The sequence below is a fragment of the Ctenocephalides felis genome, unplaced genomic scaffold (assembly GCF_003426905.1).
Source record: "Ctenocephalides felis isolate EL2017-DRISC unplaced genomic scaffold, ASM342690v1 CF-g0.4_SCAFFOLD_03109, whole genome shotgun sequence".
Lineage (NCBI taxonomy): Eukaryota > Metazoa > Arthropoda > Insecta > Siphonaptera > Pulicidae > Ctenocephalides > Ctenocephalides felis.
Window position 1 is genome coordinate 1 of NW_020539263.1, and position 16,748 is coordinate 16,748.

Genomic DNA, 16,748 nt, shown 5'->3' on the forward strand with positions numbered 1-16,748 from the left:
TCTAGAATTTGTTTTAGTCAATTAAAATATATATTATTTTATTAAAGAGAATAGTACAAATTGCTCAAGCAATTGTTTAAAGCATATAAAAGAGAAAGAAGATATAAAAAAAACACAAACAAACCTTTTTCTCCCTGTCCAGTGCATATATTACAACTCTTACGTATTTCTCACCTGTCTCAAATAATATATTATTCTATTATGTAAGAAATCCTACTGTTGCTGTTGCCATAAATAGTTTGTCCATTTGACTGCAGTATTATTCGATGTGTTAATTGTCCGAGTTGATCTGGTTGTATTTGTAGTAATTGTCCGCCAGCTGTTGATAAGTGAACTAAACGGCGGGACTTGAAGGGAGGGTAACTCGACAACTGCTGATTGTTTGCATATGAAGGGGATGTTGTAGTGAAACCTAAAACATAAAAATTAACAACGAAATATTATATTTAAACAGAAACTAAGCATGGAAATAAACTGTATTTATTAGTTTTTATATCTGACCTGGCCAAGTACGGTATCAGGAGATGCTTGCCTAATTTGATGCATTTTTACAGTTTGTGGCTGGGCTTGAATTATCGTTTGTTGTTGAGTTTGTGGTTGTTGCTGTTGTTGTTGTGTTGCTGAACTTGCTGATTTTGTTGATCTTGTTGATGAGTCATCATATGTTTTTTTAAGGTTTTGAGACTAAAAACAAAAATAATTACTTTTTTAAAATTATTAGCTTAATATTGCTAAATACTTTAAATATAATTAAACAAAATACATGTTATTGTAGGAACAACACATAGGTTCTCATAATTACCTGTGTATAAGATTTGTTACACAAAGTGCAGAAAATGTCTTAGCATTATTAGCCGTTTCATGTGTCTTTATATGTTTTTTTATAGGAGCCAGACTCCACATAGCCCTTCCCACACGTTTCACAAACATATTTTTTCTCTCCTGTATGGTGACGCCTAAATAGAAAATATTACATCATTACTCAAATGTTTCTAATAAAACTTTTGAGTGAATGTTTAAAATAATCATGTATATTAATATACCTATGAACAGCAAGATAACTAGCAGTAGAAAATTTCTGATCACAAAATTCACAAGGAAACAATTTTCTCTCCTGTATGTTTTGTCATATGAATTTTAAGTTCAGTCCTATTCGTGCATCCTTTTCCACAATCAGAACAAGCAAATCTAAATATAAACAAAAGAAAATAATAATTATTTTTTATCAAAGAAAACATAAACTTTTATTTAATTTAGAGAAATTAGACTAGATGAAGATATATTGAGCTGATATTTTAACAGTAATTACCATATCATTTTTATTAATCTTTATATCATTAGTTTTCAAAGAATACATTTTTGAATATTAAAATATAAATTTTAATTTATTTTAAATATTATTTAATAAATTCTCATTTGATCTCTATAATTTTATATATATTAGTATGAGCGTTTTCTTTAATTTCGCTAATATTTACTTTTTAAATCCCGTGTGTGTAGCCATATGATTATTTCGAGCTGAGCTGGTTGCAAATTTCATATCACATCCTGGTGATTCACAAGCATACGGTCTTTCACCAGTATGCGTTCTTCTTCGATGATAAATCAAAGCTGATTGTTGAGTAAATCTACGAGAACAGTACTGGCATTTCAACGTTTTTTCACCTAGAAATAGATTATGAGCAATGAATATAGTTGTATAAAGTTTCATCAATTGCAATATTAAAAAAGTTTTTTTAGCAATGGTAATATTTAATGCTTTATAGATCACATATTAATGTAAAACTTTGTGAATTTAATTATTGTTGTATAGTAGTATATAGCACATAAAACAAATATAAAAAAGTATTAAATTTGCAAGTAGTATACCTGTATGAACACGCATATGGGCATTAATTTAGAAACTCAAAGAAGCTTTTCCACAAGTTGCACAAACATGATCCCTTACACCTCGATGTTTCTTAGCATGCTGGCATAGGTACTATGACGTCTAAAGGCTTTTCCACAGTCTGGACAATTTAAAGGTTTTTCTTCCAGTATGAAGCCTCATGTGAACCTAAAAAATTCATTTTGCAAATGCCTATGGTAATTTCTGTATAGTAGATAATAAATTCTGTATATTTCAGTAGATAATAGATAATTTATGTATTATTTACATATAATATATAAGATTTATTATATATTTACCTTTAATCTGTAGTTTATAAAACTTTTCTCGCAATTGTAGCATTTATATGGTTTTTTCTCCACGGTGTCGGGCAAGATGGGCTTGCAGAGCATAGTTGGAAATAAAGCTTTTTTCACAAACTGTACAAGGATACAGCTTTTTCTGTAATAATAAGAATATAAGACAACAGGTTCAAACATTTCCAAATTTAAAATAATATTTAAATATATACCAAAATAAAGCATAATAACTTATGAATTAAATATAAAAATTAACTAAATATGAGCCATTATGTATTCACCTCAAAAGTGTTTGCCTATGCCGATATAATATAGTTTTTGATTTAAATTCCTTATGACACACTGTACACGTAGGTGGTTTTTCTGGTTTGCCTAATAAACATTTGTTTGTTAGTACATATTTTATATAATTTATTATTTATTATCTACATTGAATACCTCATGTGTTTTCATATGCATTTTCAGCATCCCTGGACCTTTAAAACTTCGGTTGCATATTGTACAAATTGGGGGCTTTTTTGCAATTTGCCTTTAAGTAATTAGAGAACATTAGTGCTTACGTATTACAATACAGTAGATGAAAAGTTATGTAGTTATATTAAACCTTTATCCAATTTGAATGTGATCTCATGTGTGCTTTCACCACTTCGAGTGTTTGAATTCTTTACAACACAGGTTACATATATGCCTTCCAGGTGTTACTGAAGCAGCTGCTTGAAAGGTGACTAATTCTGAAAAATAAATTAAAAATAAATAATATAAATTCTATTATTCTTGTATAACTTTATCTATCTATCTTACTTCTACTTTATCTTTATCTATATATTTTTACTTCTATTTTATCTAATTTAAGACCAAATCAAAAAAAAATGTATACTACCTAAATAACTTTTATCTTCTTCAGGATCATCAAAATTAATCTCGTTCTGTTCGGGTTGATACATTCTTCTGTGATTCTTCTAATTGTTGAATTTTCTTGCTGCAATGTGATTATGTTTTGTTGTTTTATTTCTTCCTGTTGCTGCTGAATACTATAAAAACAATACAAACATTTTGTTTAATAACATATATACATTGAAAGTTTATAGTATTAGAATATAATTTAAATTAGAAGATTTCAAACAACCTAACACAAAGCTTGACACCGTAGTGTATATGTTAACCTGTGTGTAAAATTTTTTAATAAGCACAGGTACAAATACCAAAGATAGATATGATTATAATGTAAAAAATAATATGTAATGTGAGTAAAAAGCTGAAGCAAAGCTTTCAAACCATAATTCAACATATTGAATAGAAATAAAACAATGTAAGAATATATAATAGTCAGACAATGATTTGAATTGTTAGATTTCATATATGGATCATGCAAAATATTTTTATTCTTGAATTTACAGTTTTGTTAAACCTGATAATAAATTGACCTTTCACATAGATGTGTTATTAATCTAAACCCACAAAATATAAATTTATTTTACCTAGCTATTTGTTGAGTCTGTAATTCACTACTATTAACAATATTCTGAATAATTTCATGTTGCTGAGCATTTTGCTCTAAAAGTTGCGAATCAGTCAAAGCATGTTGTTGCAAACATGTACTTGAATCTGCTGCGAGCATCCACTACTTTCATTGATCTGGTCGTAAAGTTCAATAACTTTAAAATTTGTACCATCAGTATTCGTAATATGTGTATTTTCCGCTTTGATCTAAAACATAATTAATGAGTAAAATGCATTTACAACTATTTCTGTATGAATATATTTACTGTTTGTGTAAAAATTATGTCCATTTTGGTCTGATATTAAATCGGGTACCACCATTTCAAATCTTCTCCTCTGAAACTGTTAAAAGTACTTGTCTGTTTTGTTGTTGGTTTGATTAGCTTGTTGCTAGAAAAAAAAATACAATATAATATATTAAAACTAGAGATGATAAATTGTTGTTATAACCATTTGTTGTACATAATCTCTAAGAGTAACATCTGATCGTTCAACTTGGGATTTAAATGAATGACATCGACTTATTTGGTGGGACACATTGCACACAAATCTGTCCAGCAAGCCATCCGTTTGGGACACCTAGAAGAGAATAGAAATATAAAATATATATTGATTTAAACTAAATATCAAGGTACTAAAGATTATATAACATACATAGGGTTTCGTTAACATGAGCATGTCTATTATTGAAAATTGATACTACGGCTACAAATTAGTGGATCTAAGCAAATTCTTGATCGATAAAGGTTCACTTGATATAAATAATGTTATTTGTATCAATTTTATAAGTAAATAGTGCCTTGAAGGCTTAAATTAATTGTACAAAATAATATTTTGCAGTGTGTGCTTTTAACAAATGCTGGTAAGGAAGGTTTTTGTCATAATCCAGTTGATGACACTGGTAACTAATATAATAATATTTCTTTAATCTAAATAAGCTTAAATGAATCTAAATCTTGTTATAGTCATTTACCTTGATTTATTATTGTGCATTCCATAAGTAAAGTAGCAATTAATTCCTCAAATAATGGTCTCATATCTTTTTTAATTGACAAGCACGTTCTGCACCCTTATCGAAATCTATCACCTTTTATCCATTATTAATTATAAACATTTATTTTGAAAAAGAATAATTTTATTTATATTTACTAGCTGTCATATGTTTCTCATTGGTTATGTTTTGAAAAGTCTTTTGTAATATGATAAATTTAACTTTTTTCCATATTATTGACACTCAGAACACTGTTCATGCAATAATAACTATTTAAATCAGCATTGCATATTGAGATCTATTTGAAATGCATTATTTATTAATTATATGTCAACACTTTGAAAGGAACAATGCATAAATGTTAAGTAAGTGCAACATCTTGATTGGTGTTGGTGAAGAAATATGAAACAATCGATTGTACTTTTGTAGTTATTTTATAAAGAAAATGATGACCAAATTAATAACAATATTAAATAGTATAATTAAATTAAAATATATGCATTTATTAATAAATGAAAATACTTAAAAATAATTAAAATAACATTTATATGCTGTATTATTAACGCGATATAGTACAATTTTACACAAGCATCGGTGGTTCAGTGGTAGAATGCTCGCCTGCCACGCGGGCGGCCCGGGTTCGATTCCCGGCCGATGCAATTCTTTTTTTTTTAATATTTTATTTTATTTCTTATATATACATTTTTAAATATAATATTATTACTATATTTTAATTTTTAAATAATATTAAACTTAAATTTAATTAAATTAAATTATCAACATACCTAGACAATATATAAGAGAATTGAGAATATAATATACTCATACATGTGTGCTTACCTAATCTTTTAATATACTCAAGATGTTTATCGGACATCCAAAGAGACTATCCTCCACTAATAAAATCGTCTAAAAAATAATAATTCTTCTGGTAAATATTTCTAATTCTATAAAAAAAATTAGCCCAGGTACATATCATACCAATGATAACACCATACCAAAATCATGGTAATCTTGACTATTTTTCTTCATCTTTCATCTTTCTTGACTATTTTTCAGGCAGAATACAGAATATTCTTGTATACTATATATATTAAATAAAGGCACATTATGTATAACATTAAAAATTTAACACAATACTATATGGCATTTACACTACACTAGTGAAATATTATCTTCCATTAAAAATTGAAGGTTAAAAGCTCTTCGATACAACCAATTTACTTTAAAAATTGAAGGTTAGAAGCTCTTGAAAAAGCTCTTCGATACAACCAAATTTACTTCATTAGATAAAAAATTGAGAGTTTAGTACCGTCACAGAGCATGGTTACCTTAGAGTAGTGTGGGCAAGGTATATGGTACCACCGTACCAACTACTAATACCGTGGGGAGTACTTGAACATTTCAGCTCAGAATATTCTTGTATACTATATATGTATACTTATTTTTAATATGAGAGTTAGTTACCGGGACAGCGCGTACGCAGTCCGACTACCAAAAATTACGCGCCCGAGTTATCCACATTAGGGACAATCGCAGGGGTCAGCCCAACCGAGGTGCAATGGAAGGGCCTCGCCCTGGGGGAACCGCCTTAGTGATCACGGTAGCCCCCACGCCAGGTAAGTATGCTTCAGCGGAAAAAGCAGTTTGCTAAGCTTGGGACGTTCTATGTTTCGCGGTGTGTGTAAGCTGAGAAATGCGCAGCGGCGTTATCTATGGAGAGTACTTCGAACAAGAACTTTAGAAGAGCAACTAACCGAAGAAGTATTTATCTTGAATAATAATATTTTGTGATAATTGTAATATTATACAAGTATCGTCAAGTTATATTAGAATATTATTAAAATTATATTGTAATGATGTATTCTATAATTTGAAATTTACCTTAAAACAAATTGCATGAACTTCCCAATATGTATACAGAATCAACTTTATCAATAAGAATTGAACTTGAGCTATTTAGATAAAATCATATACTTTTCATTTATGGATAAAATATTCAACTGTTTTCTTCGAAAATAATATTTTTCTTTTTACTGAAAAATAATCAATACGATATCCAAATGATGACTTTCATATATATAATTGAATTTATTGCATACTCGTACATTAAATTAATTTATTTAACACATTTTATTTTCTAAATAAAAAAATACATTTCGTATTCTAAAAGTGTATTTTTTCAAGTGTGGACGTCAACTGTGATCAGTAGCTAGCTACAGCTCATGGCGAAATTCTAAACTTAGATGAATTTTTATAAATCAACCGCTTATCATAGGTCTATAAGAGTGGAACCGGGGTAAATTACTCCAAATTGAGTAAAAGAGGTATTTTTGGGGGTAAAATGTATATATTTGAGAAGCACTGAATCAACTTCAGTAAAACCTACTATCGGAAAGAATTTCTGCATTAGCTGAAAATGTGAAGAAATAAGTAGTTTTCGCACTAAAACAAATTAAATATCTCGCTTGTTTTAAATCAGCTTCAGTGTCACAACTGGGTGCGGAAAGTACCAGCAATTTGCCTTAAGGCATGATGCCATACACCACTAGTTTGTTCATGTATTAGTAGGATTTTCATGAAAAATATATGTATTCATAAAGAATATAATTTTTACTTATTGTTTCCTTCAAACCATTTATTTCAGTCTTTTTCAAGGTTTGGAAGTAACAAACAATGTAGCAATCTGCGGGTTATGGGAGGTTATACAGAAGTATGCAAACAGATTCCAATTATAGACTCTGTGGGGTAATGAGAGGTTGCACAAAAACATTTTGGGATAATGGTTCCAAAAGTTCCCCGACTACTGGTCTATAATATTTTAGTATCTTGTTATAGACTACAAAGATCTCTTAAGATCTCATAAACAACTAATTAATACGATTCTTATCTATTATATTTCGAATAGTTTTTTAATTTTCAAAATCGATTCAAGATCGTGGACTAAAATGTGGACGAAAAATTCTATACTTTTCTGATAATTATGAAGAAACGGTTTAGCCGATCGTCGCACAAAACTGACAAAAGGTAATTTTTATCGAGCTTCACCGAAGGGTCTTTAATTATTTAAAATTGGCCCAACCATTTTTGATACAACATCGATCAAAAATTGGTGTACATCAGCACACACTTTTTCCAAATTTGGTCTCAGTCGATTCAGATTCACTTGAAACCTAAAATTAGCAAATCAAATTTTTTTCGCGAAAACATACGCTTCTCCTTAGTGAAGTTAAATAATAATTTCCCACGTTGTTTTTAAATAATTTATTTCATTGTAACTAAAGCCAGCCTAAACGGCAAGTCCATTAATTACATAGGTACATAATCTTTTAATGACTAGATACAAATGTATTCATATTTACAATATATTAAATAGTTAATCTCATATACTTACATTAAAATTAATAATATTTTTTTCACAGCAATAGTACATTTTTTAATGGTGTGTTGTTACTTCGTACAATTTTTACAGTTTAAAGTAATATGTAAATTGTTAAAATGTGGACGAAGGATAAACTTTATTCTATAAATATATAAACAACATATATATTAATATTAACAATAAATATAAATGATTCTAGTAATATCTTTCTTAATAGAAATTATGTTGCAGTACACAGTTAACATTTTGGACAATAACTAATAATTAATATCTTTGGATTAATTTTTAGTAACCATAAATATAAATCATAAATCGTATTTTTTATAGAAAAAAAAACTATAAAATATTTGAGATTTAGTATTATTATAATTCTGTGATAATTAATGAACGCAGAATGACCATCATTAAATTAAAAGTTTGAGTCTGTTAATACTTGTTAATCTTTCAGATAATTCTTTTATATTTTCTATATGTATTATGTTTTCAAAAGCTATATTCAAATGTTATTTTTATTTACAAATATTATACTCAAAATATTTATATGTTTATGTACACTTGGATCGAACTAATGATTAATTAAATTAAATTTAGCTTAAACATACTAATTCGGACTCAAATGCTGTGTCTACAAATTCGACACAGCAATATTGTAACTGCCAAAAATTCAGATCAATCAAACAGCAAAGTAAACGATCCAATAGTTGCTGTTTCTTGCATTATACTTAAATTTTTGTTTAGCTAAGCTTACCATAATCTAAATTTCACCACAATTGCATTTCAATTATATTGATGCTTCCAAACTATTGTTCTCCACTAAAGTATGAATTTTGCATTAGGTACAATTTATCAATAGGATTTACCAGTAAGCCTGTGTGTGACATAGATGACGGTTCTTGGTTGCCTGGACCAACTACATCCTGGTGCAATGATGGTATTCCATCTGATGTTCCATCGTCCAGGGCATCGAATGTACTTCCATCCAAAGATAACTCGGAACTACAGTAACTATCACCAGAATGGGCAGGGTAATCTGGTAATAGACACATCAGTTGTAATATTTAAAAATAATGGATAATTTCCAAAAAAAATGGTATGGAAATTTGTGGAAAATATGTGTATTTCACTCAAAATTACTTATCTGATAATACTAATATGCAAGATGTGAGAAATATTATAAAACAATAAATTCAATATTTGTAAAGGTAATTAATTGTGAAAAATGTCTAATACTCGTATAATTTTTTACAATTTAAAACATATATTTCAATAATTATAAATGTATACATAACACTTCCAATTTCGATCGGATTTCTACCCGTAGGTACATCATCCCTCATATCTGTTCTATCAATACCATAATAAGTATTTCAAATATAAAAGGTATGATACAATTGTGTGACAAAAAGGGAGAAAGAAAAATTTTCTATACGTATATCGCGTATTTTTAGTATTCTGCACAAATATACTTCTTGTAAAAATGACTAAAAGGCAATTTACTTAAGCATAAAAGTCAGTTTCATTTTCATATTCGATAGTCCAAATTTGTATATTGATGTGATTTGCATAGTGATGTGCTAATAATGTGGATGAAACTCATACAAATATTACAAATAATTATTACCATCTGGCGAATAAGGCATGTTCGGATTCAAAGGTCTACTTGAGGCTGAAAAAGAGCCATCCATACACAAAGATTCTTGCTTGACTGCAGCTTCTCCATCAGTGCCATCATCTGCATTTCCTGATCCAGAATCTTTCCGCTTGTCGCCTCCTGAACCGCCGTCTTGTTTTGCTTTACGTTGAAGTTTCTTCATTTTTGCGCGTTGATTTTGGAACCACACCTGGAATGAATATAATAGTTATATTAAATAAAGGTACCTTAGGTACATTATGGATAACATTAAAAATTTTACACAATACTATATTAGTATACGTATCATGGCATTTATCACACTAGTGAAATATTATCTTCCATTAAAAATTGAAGGTTAAAAGCTCTTCAATACAACCAAATTTACTTTAAAAATTGAAGGTGAAAAGCTCTTCGATACAACCAAATTTACATGGCATTTACTACACTAGTGAAATATTATCTTCCATTAAAAATTGAAGGTTAAAAACTCTTCGATACAACCAAATTTACTTTAAAAATTGAAGGTGAAAAGCTCTTCGATACAACCAAATTTACATGGCATTTACTACACTAGTGAAATATTATCTTCCATTACAAATTGAAGGTTAAAAGCTCTTCGATACAACCAAATTTACTTTAAAATTGAACGAGCTTGAAAAGCTCTTGAAAAAGCTCCTCGATTTACTTACCAACCAAATTTACTTCATTAGATTAAAAATTGAGAGTTATTACCGTCACAGGACATGGTTACCTTAGAGTAGTGTGGGCAAGGTATATGGTACCAATACCGTGGGGAGTATTTGAACTTTTGAACATTTCAGCTCAGAATATTCTTGTATACTATATATATATGTATACTTATTTTTATTATGAGAGTTTATTACCGGGACAGCGCGTACGCAGTCCCGACTACCAAAAATTACGCGCCCGAGTTATCCACATTAGGGACAATCGCAGGGGTCAGCCCAACCGAGGTGCAATGGAAGGGCCTCGCCCTGGGGGAACCGCCTTGATGATCACGGTAGCCCCCACGCCAGGTAAGTATGCTTCAGCGGAAAAAGCAGTTAGCTAAGCCTAGAACGTTCTATGTTTTGCGGTGTGTATGAGCAGAGCAATGCGCTGTAGCGTCATCTAGTGGCTTTCATTGAGCGCCGAAACGTCTCGATACATTTCATCATCTTCGCTATATGATGGCTATATGATATTTAATTTTAATTATATGTGTGATGTTGTAAAAATTGCCTTTTGCATATTGAATTTGAAAAATATATAATTTACACATAATATTAACACGTTAATCGCCACAATAATATCAGAAACTAGTGGAATATGGCATCGTGTCTTAAGGCAAATTGCTGGTTACTTCCGTACCGTAACGAAATGTTCGAGAAATATTAAATGTTTTAAATAGATTATTTTAAACACTCTAACTTTATTAATATTTATAAGAATTATATAATTTAAATTGCAAAGTTGAAATTATTTGCTTATATTAGAACAAAATTAAAATTAAAATCTGAATTATTTTCGATATACACACAATTTTTTTTCCCCAAAATTAATTATTTTGTTGAAACAAGAAGAAAGTACTTTCAATAATTCAAATCGGACGCTTAGTTCTCTCAAAAGAGCCATTTTTTGCACATTGGTAACTCTATTAGATAGTTTAGTTATACTTTTACCTTTTTCAAAGTAATAAACAAAATTTTTTTTTGCCATAATTTCTGAAGAAACACTATTTTTAACCCTACAGTAAAATTTTTCTCTGTAGGACTTATAAGTCAAGAAATTTTCAGGTTTTGTTTCCCTGGCTTTCGAAACATACTGAAAATGTATAGTTTGCCTTGGGCATCTGTGATTTACGTGTCCGACATATATTTAGAATTTTTAATAATCATACACAAATGACTGATATGGCATTTAAAGTGTTAAAAGGAATATTAACGAATCATTTCAATTAATATGCATTGTAGTTTTACTATGGTATATGATACACAATAATATGTTTAGTAAACATGTGTAATAATATATTATATAGATAGTATTTTTTTTCAGTATCAGAAAAAAAAATACGTGGGCCATGGTAACTTTATTAGATAATTTAGTTAAAAATGTATCAAGAAAACTGTTAGGCAACTGAAAAATGTCAAAGTAATTAGCAAATATTTCTGGAGAAAAACTATTTTTTATTTAGCACCTGCATGACTTACATGGCCTTATACTAATAAACCTTTTTTTCCAATACACGGCTTGTCGAGAGAAAAGTGTTTATATATAAGCCAAGAAATTTTTAGGCTTTGAAAAAGTATTGCTTGCGTCAGACATTTGTGATTGACGTGTCCGACATATATGTAGAATTTCTGTACAAGTCATACACAAATGACTAATATGGCATTTAAAGTGTTAAAAGAAATATTATCGAATCATTTCAATTAATATGCTTTGCAGTTTTACTATAGTATAAGACACAATCATATGTTAGTAATAATAATTACACTAGAACCTAGATTAACCAGACTAATTGTTTTCGATGGGCATTCGGATAATCAAAAATCCGGATAATCGAATGTATGAAGAATAATGTTGTGTATTTATTAAAAATAACAATTGCATACATAGATATCAACAAAAATCAATGTTTATTGAGAAATTAACACTTCCTTATGCATGTACATACATATTTTCTTCGATTACATTACATACATGTACTGAATTGCAGCAAAAATCCTGCAAAAATTTGAATTGTAGATATGTTCATACATATAAATTAGTCACGGATGATAGTCCGGATAATCGCATTTCCGTATAACCGAGGTCCGGATAATCAAGGTTCTACTGTATGTAGATAGTTTCAATTGTTAATGCAAAGTTTTATTTATAACTTAAACATTTGACCTTATGAAAATAAAATTAGAATCCGACTGATTTTTTTCCATTAATATACTTTATATATTTATTCCTTGACTTATCTAAAATAAATAATTGTCGTAGAAGTAGCAAATTATATCAGCTTTTATTTTTTTTTAAATGTCTTAAAGAAGTATATATATCTATTCTACCTGAACAACCGCACGCTCAGTCCAGTTTCCTTTGCCAAAGCTTCTCTGACTTTCTGCAGGGTTTAGGACTAAGTTCGAATGATGCTTTGAATTGTCTTCTTTGGGCTGATGTCAGTATCGTTCGAGGCCTTTTGGGGCTCTTCTTCCATCTCTTGGTCTTGATGAATCATCTACAATCATATCATCATCCACCTAGAGAACAAACATAAGATATTAAAAAAAAAATTGAAGCAATCTTAAAAATAATATAATATGTTTAGAAAAACTTAATATGTTGAAATACACAATTACTGAAATATTTCTTAAACACAAAAATTGATTTATATTAAAAAGTCTCTAATAATAGACCAGAAAAAACAAGTACCTACGAGAAGATTAAAATGAAAGTGGCCGCAAGATTTAATAAATTAACAATCACTTTATTTATGTAAGGAAATTCTCTATTGGGGAAATTTCTAAAAGCCCTGTACCCGTCAGCAAATAACCTCATTGAACCCAAGGTTCAGATTGGTTATAAGAAATAAATAAAAAAAAATTAAAAAGTAATTTTATGTTTATAAGAACTGAAGTAAAAAGTTGTAATTGTCAATCAACTAAAAACACATTGAAGTTTCTATAAGCGGTATAATTCAATAAGCATTTATTTTAAGTATTTATTAAGTATTTATTATTATTACCCTAGAAAAAACATCTCCTTTTCAAAGTCTCGCCTGCAGAACAGTCTTCCAGCTCTTATAACAAACTGTCTCCTTTCTGCAGAGGTCTTTCACAAACGGCGCAAGAAAAACAAGCCACATGATAAACATGCTGTTGAGCTCTCATCACCAAATCCCTCGGGAGCAATCGTTCGCAGCAGCGGGAAACATTTGGCTGCAAATGCTGTTCGTTCGTAATCCGCCCTGCAGTAAAGGCGTAAATCGCGAGCGAAGCAGGACCTGGATAACGTGTCGCCGCAGGCACAACATCTTAAACAATGTTCGTGCCAGGATGCGTCTGCCACTCGGAGCAGGATCGGTCCAGGATCAGACGACCCGCAGCCTGTGCAGGATGAAGCGCCAGTGGCTTGGGGTTCGAGTTTTATGCTCGGTGCTATAGGTGGTGGAGGCTCACATTCTGAAAAATAGAAAAATAAAAATTTAGAAAAAGCAAACTCACTAATAATCTAAGAATTTTGATTAAGAACTCAATACAGAATGAATTAATATGAATGAAGTCGTATATTGAATCATTCCATATTTATATTCAGCAGATTCATTTTTTATCAAGTATAATAGAATAGTAATAATAGTTTATTTTAGTATAGCAATAACTATAATGTAGGTTTTTTCGATTTTCAGAGGGAATTTATAATTACTTTCCTGAACTCTGAAACATTATCTACATATATATAAAAATAAGTCGGGTTTTCCTTCCTGACGATATAACTCCAGAACGCACAAACCAATTTTGACAATTTTGCATTCGTTGGAAAGGTCTCGGGCTCCGCAAGGTTTATAGCTAAGAAAATTAGTAAAATGTAGTTTACCAAAGAGCACTTCATGAAACGGATAATTTGCGGATTCACTTTTATTTACTTAGAGAAGTTCAACTAAAAATCAATACATTTTGTAATCAAAATACAAAAAAATTCTTCATCTTTCTCACGAAAACCATCTGGTGGCGAAACGGAGTTCGTCGGGTTTGCTAGTTATTAATATAACTCTGAATAATTATTATTACAATCAATATTTTAAATTTATACATTTTTCTTTAATTTTCACTGATTTATTGCTTATTGATAATAATTAAATCTCTAAGTATCGAACACATTAATTTAATACAAATTAATCATTATTAAATATTTTATAAAAAAATTTATATTAGTATTTAAAAACAAATGCATTGCATTTCACACCTTACCTACTGTCAAACTTCAATTATTTAGCTTTGATTAACTTTATTTCTTGTTAATACCTGTAAATTAATATTTGATTGAATTGAAGAATTATTTTCTAATAACTGATTGAGATTGAAAGCCTTTTCATTCGTAAAACCAAATCTAAAGATGAAAAAATGATGACTGTAAAATAGTGAAAACACTGCACGTCTACATGTGTAGTTTTGTTTTTTTTTCTCTGAAAATACCAAATTAAATCGATAATTGCAATTATCGATTGCAATGATCTTTTATATATTATATTCTATTTCATATTTACAAATAAAAATTAATATTTAATTTTAGAAATTAAAATTTATTTATTGTATATTGTATCCTGTACATTAATTATTCATTTTAGTTTTAATAATATCGATTATGGATATATGTGCAAAAACTTTATTTATTGTTTTAATTGTAATTATAATTGTTGGAACTTTTTTTGATGTTTTTATTTTGCGATCTGCTCATACAAAACAATGAACAGATTTTATAGAATAGATATGAAAATAAAAAAATTATGGTTACATATTAGCAGGTACGATAGCATATTAGATATTAAAATTACAAAAATCTCAGTCAAAATTTTTTATAAAAGTTTATGTTATAGAATTTTAAGTTTCTATTTTGAATATTTCTGGTTTAAATATATATGTTAAAGTATTGATTATGGATTATAAATTCACAGTATACAGAAAAAGTTGATATAATATGCCACTTTACTTGCAGCATTAATTATTTGAAAATAATGAACTTTATATTTATAAAAACTGTTTTTGGGAAAGTTATGAAAGTTATGAAATAAAGGATTATATATACATATATACAATAACAAATATACAAATACAAGATGTACTATGCAGGTGAGCACTTCAGGAAATGTCGATAAAAACATTGACAATAAGGGAAGAACAACTTTTTCAAAAGCTTTTTGAGAAGTTCCTTCCGGTCTCTTCGAAAAGAACTTTTTTTATACGGCATTATAAAGAGTTGTATAACACGATTTTGACTTAAATTATATAATTTAGATTATATTGATTTTTAAGAATTTATGAAAGTATTACAAATGATAATTTAATTTGGATTTATTCATTTAATTATTTTAACAACAATATTGATTGCATTAAATTGCACCTGAGATATAATGTATATAAAATATTTGTAAGCTTTTGGGATGAAAAATTCTTATTGTCGTATAATTTCAAAAATAAATTTTTAAATATGTGATAAATATAAATAAAAAATAATTCTCGATGATTTTTGCACACAAATCCATTCTAGAATATTTAATAAATTAGACGTGAAAGTCATATAGGACTATTTTTATTATTTTTAGATTATGAGTTCAATTACAATTTTGTGTCTAACCTGGTCTATCAGCACAAGGTAAATTGCCCCTAAGAGCTTCGTCTTCTGGGCCTCTCATGGGTCCCATGGCGCCACCTAATGCAGTCAAATTAGAATAAAATTCTAACATATTCCAAGTCCACCCCTGATCGCACCCCTGCGAACCAAATACGCCCCGCATGCGCGGCGGTCGGCAATCACTTTACAAAATTAATATATTTTCACCAAATTATTTTGATGTCATGTCACTTTGGAAATTTTAATAACACTTGTGTATTAAATATGCACTTTATTGCACAGTTCACGAATAAATTATAGAAATAATTTTAAATTGTGAGGTGAATTGTAGGGTTAATAGATTTTGGAAGTACTATGTTTATACCAATTTTAAGAAAAAAATGTTGGTGGAAATGATTAAAAATCATAGAAGAGAAGAAACACAACTGGCCTGTCAGGCTTTTGAGATCGTACTGTCAGGCTTTGATATCAACCTCAGTGCGCATGCATCCCTTCGGTATTACGTTGAATAAGGGCGGGTTCCCTGCAAACTCCACCTTTTATTCATAATTTATCCGAAACACCGCCTGTCCTCCACCGCGATCGAAGCACGCCTTCGAATTGATACCATGAGGGGAATCATGATCGCGTCGTATGCGGACTTTCCGTCGGAGCTTCGAGCTTTGCAATAAGCTCGCTGTGTGCTTTTCTATACACTAGCTGTGTGAGATTTACAA

At 29.4% G+C, this 16,748-nt stretch overlaps 3 non-coding genes and 2 pseudogenes across 3 annotated transcripts; 1 reads left to right on the plus strand and 4 right to left on the minus strand.

The window, feature by feature from the left end:
- Nucleotides 1-217: 217 nt before the first annotated feature.
- Nucleotides 218-5,710, minus strand: LOC113381841 (annotated as a pseudogene).
- Trnag-gcc lies at nucleotides 5,267-5,337 on the plus strand. Its single transcript has one exon. It is a non-coding gene; the product is annotated as a tRNA-Gly (tRNA).
- A 433-nt stretch (nucleotides 5,711-6,143) lies between the features above and the next one.
- On the minus strand, nucleotides 6,144-6,305 carry LOC113381843. The gene has a single exon (XR_003367590.1). It is a non-coding gene; the product is annotated as a U1 spliceosomal RNA (small nuclear RNA).
- A 2,555-nt stretch (nucleotides 6,306-8,860) lies between these two features.
- LOC113381840 lies at nucleotides 8,861-16,144 on the minus strand (annotated as a pseudogene).
- Nucleotides 10,577-10,738, minus strand: LOC113381842. Its single transcript, XR_003367589.1, has one exon. It is a non-coding gene; the product is annotated as a U1 spliceosomal RNA (small nuclear RNA).
- Nucleotides 16,145-16,748: the final 604 nt, after the last annotated feature.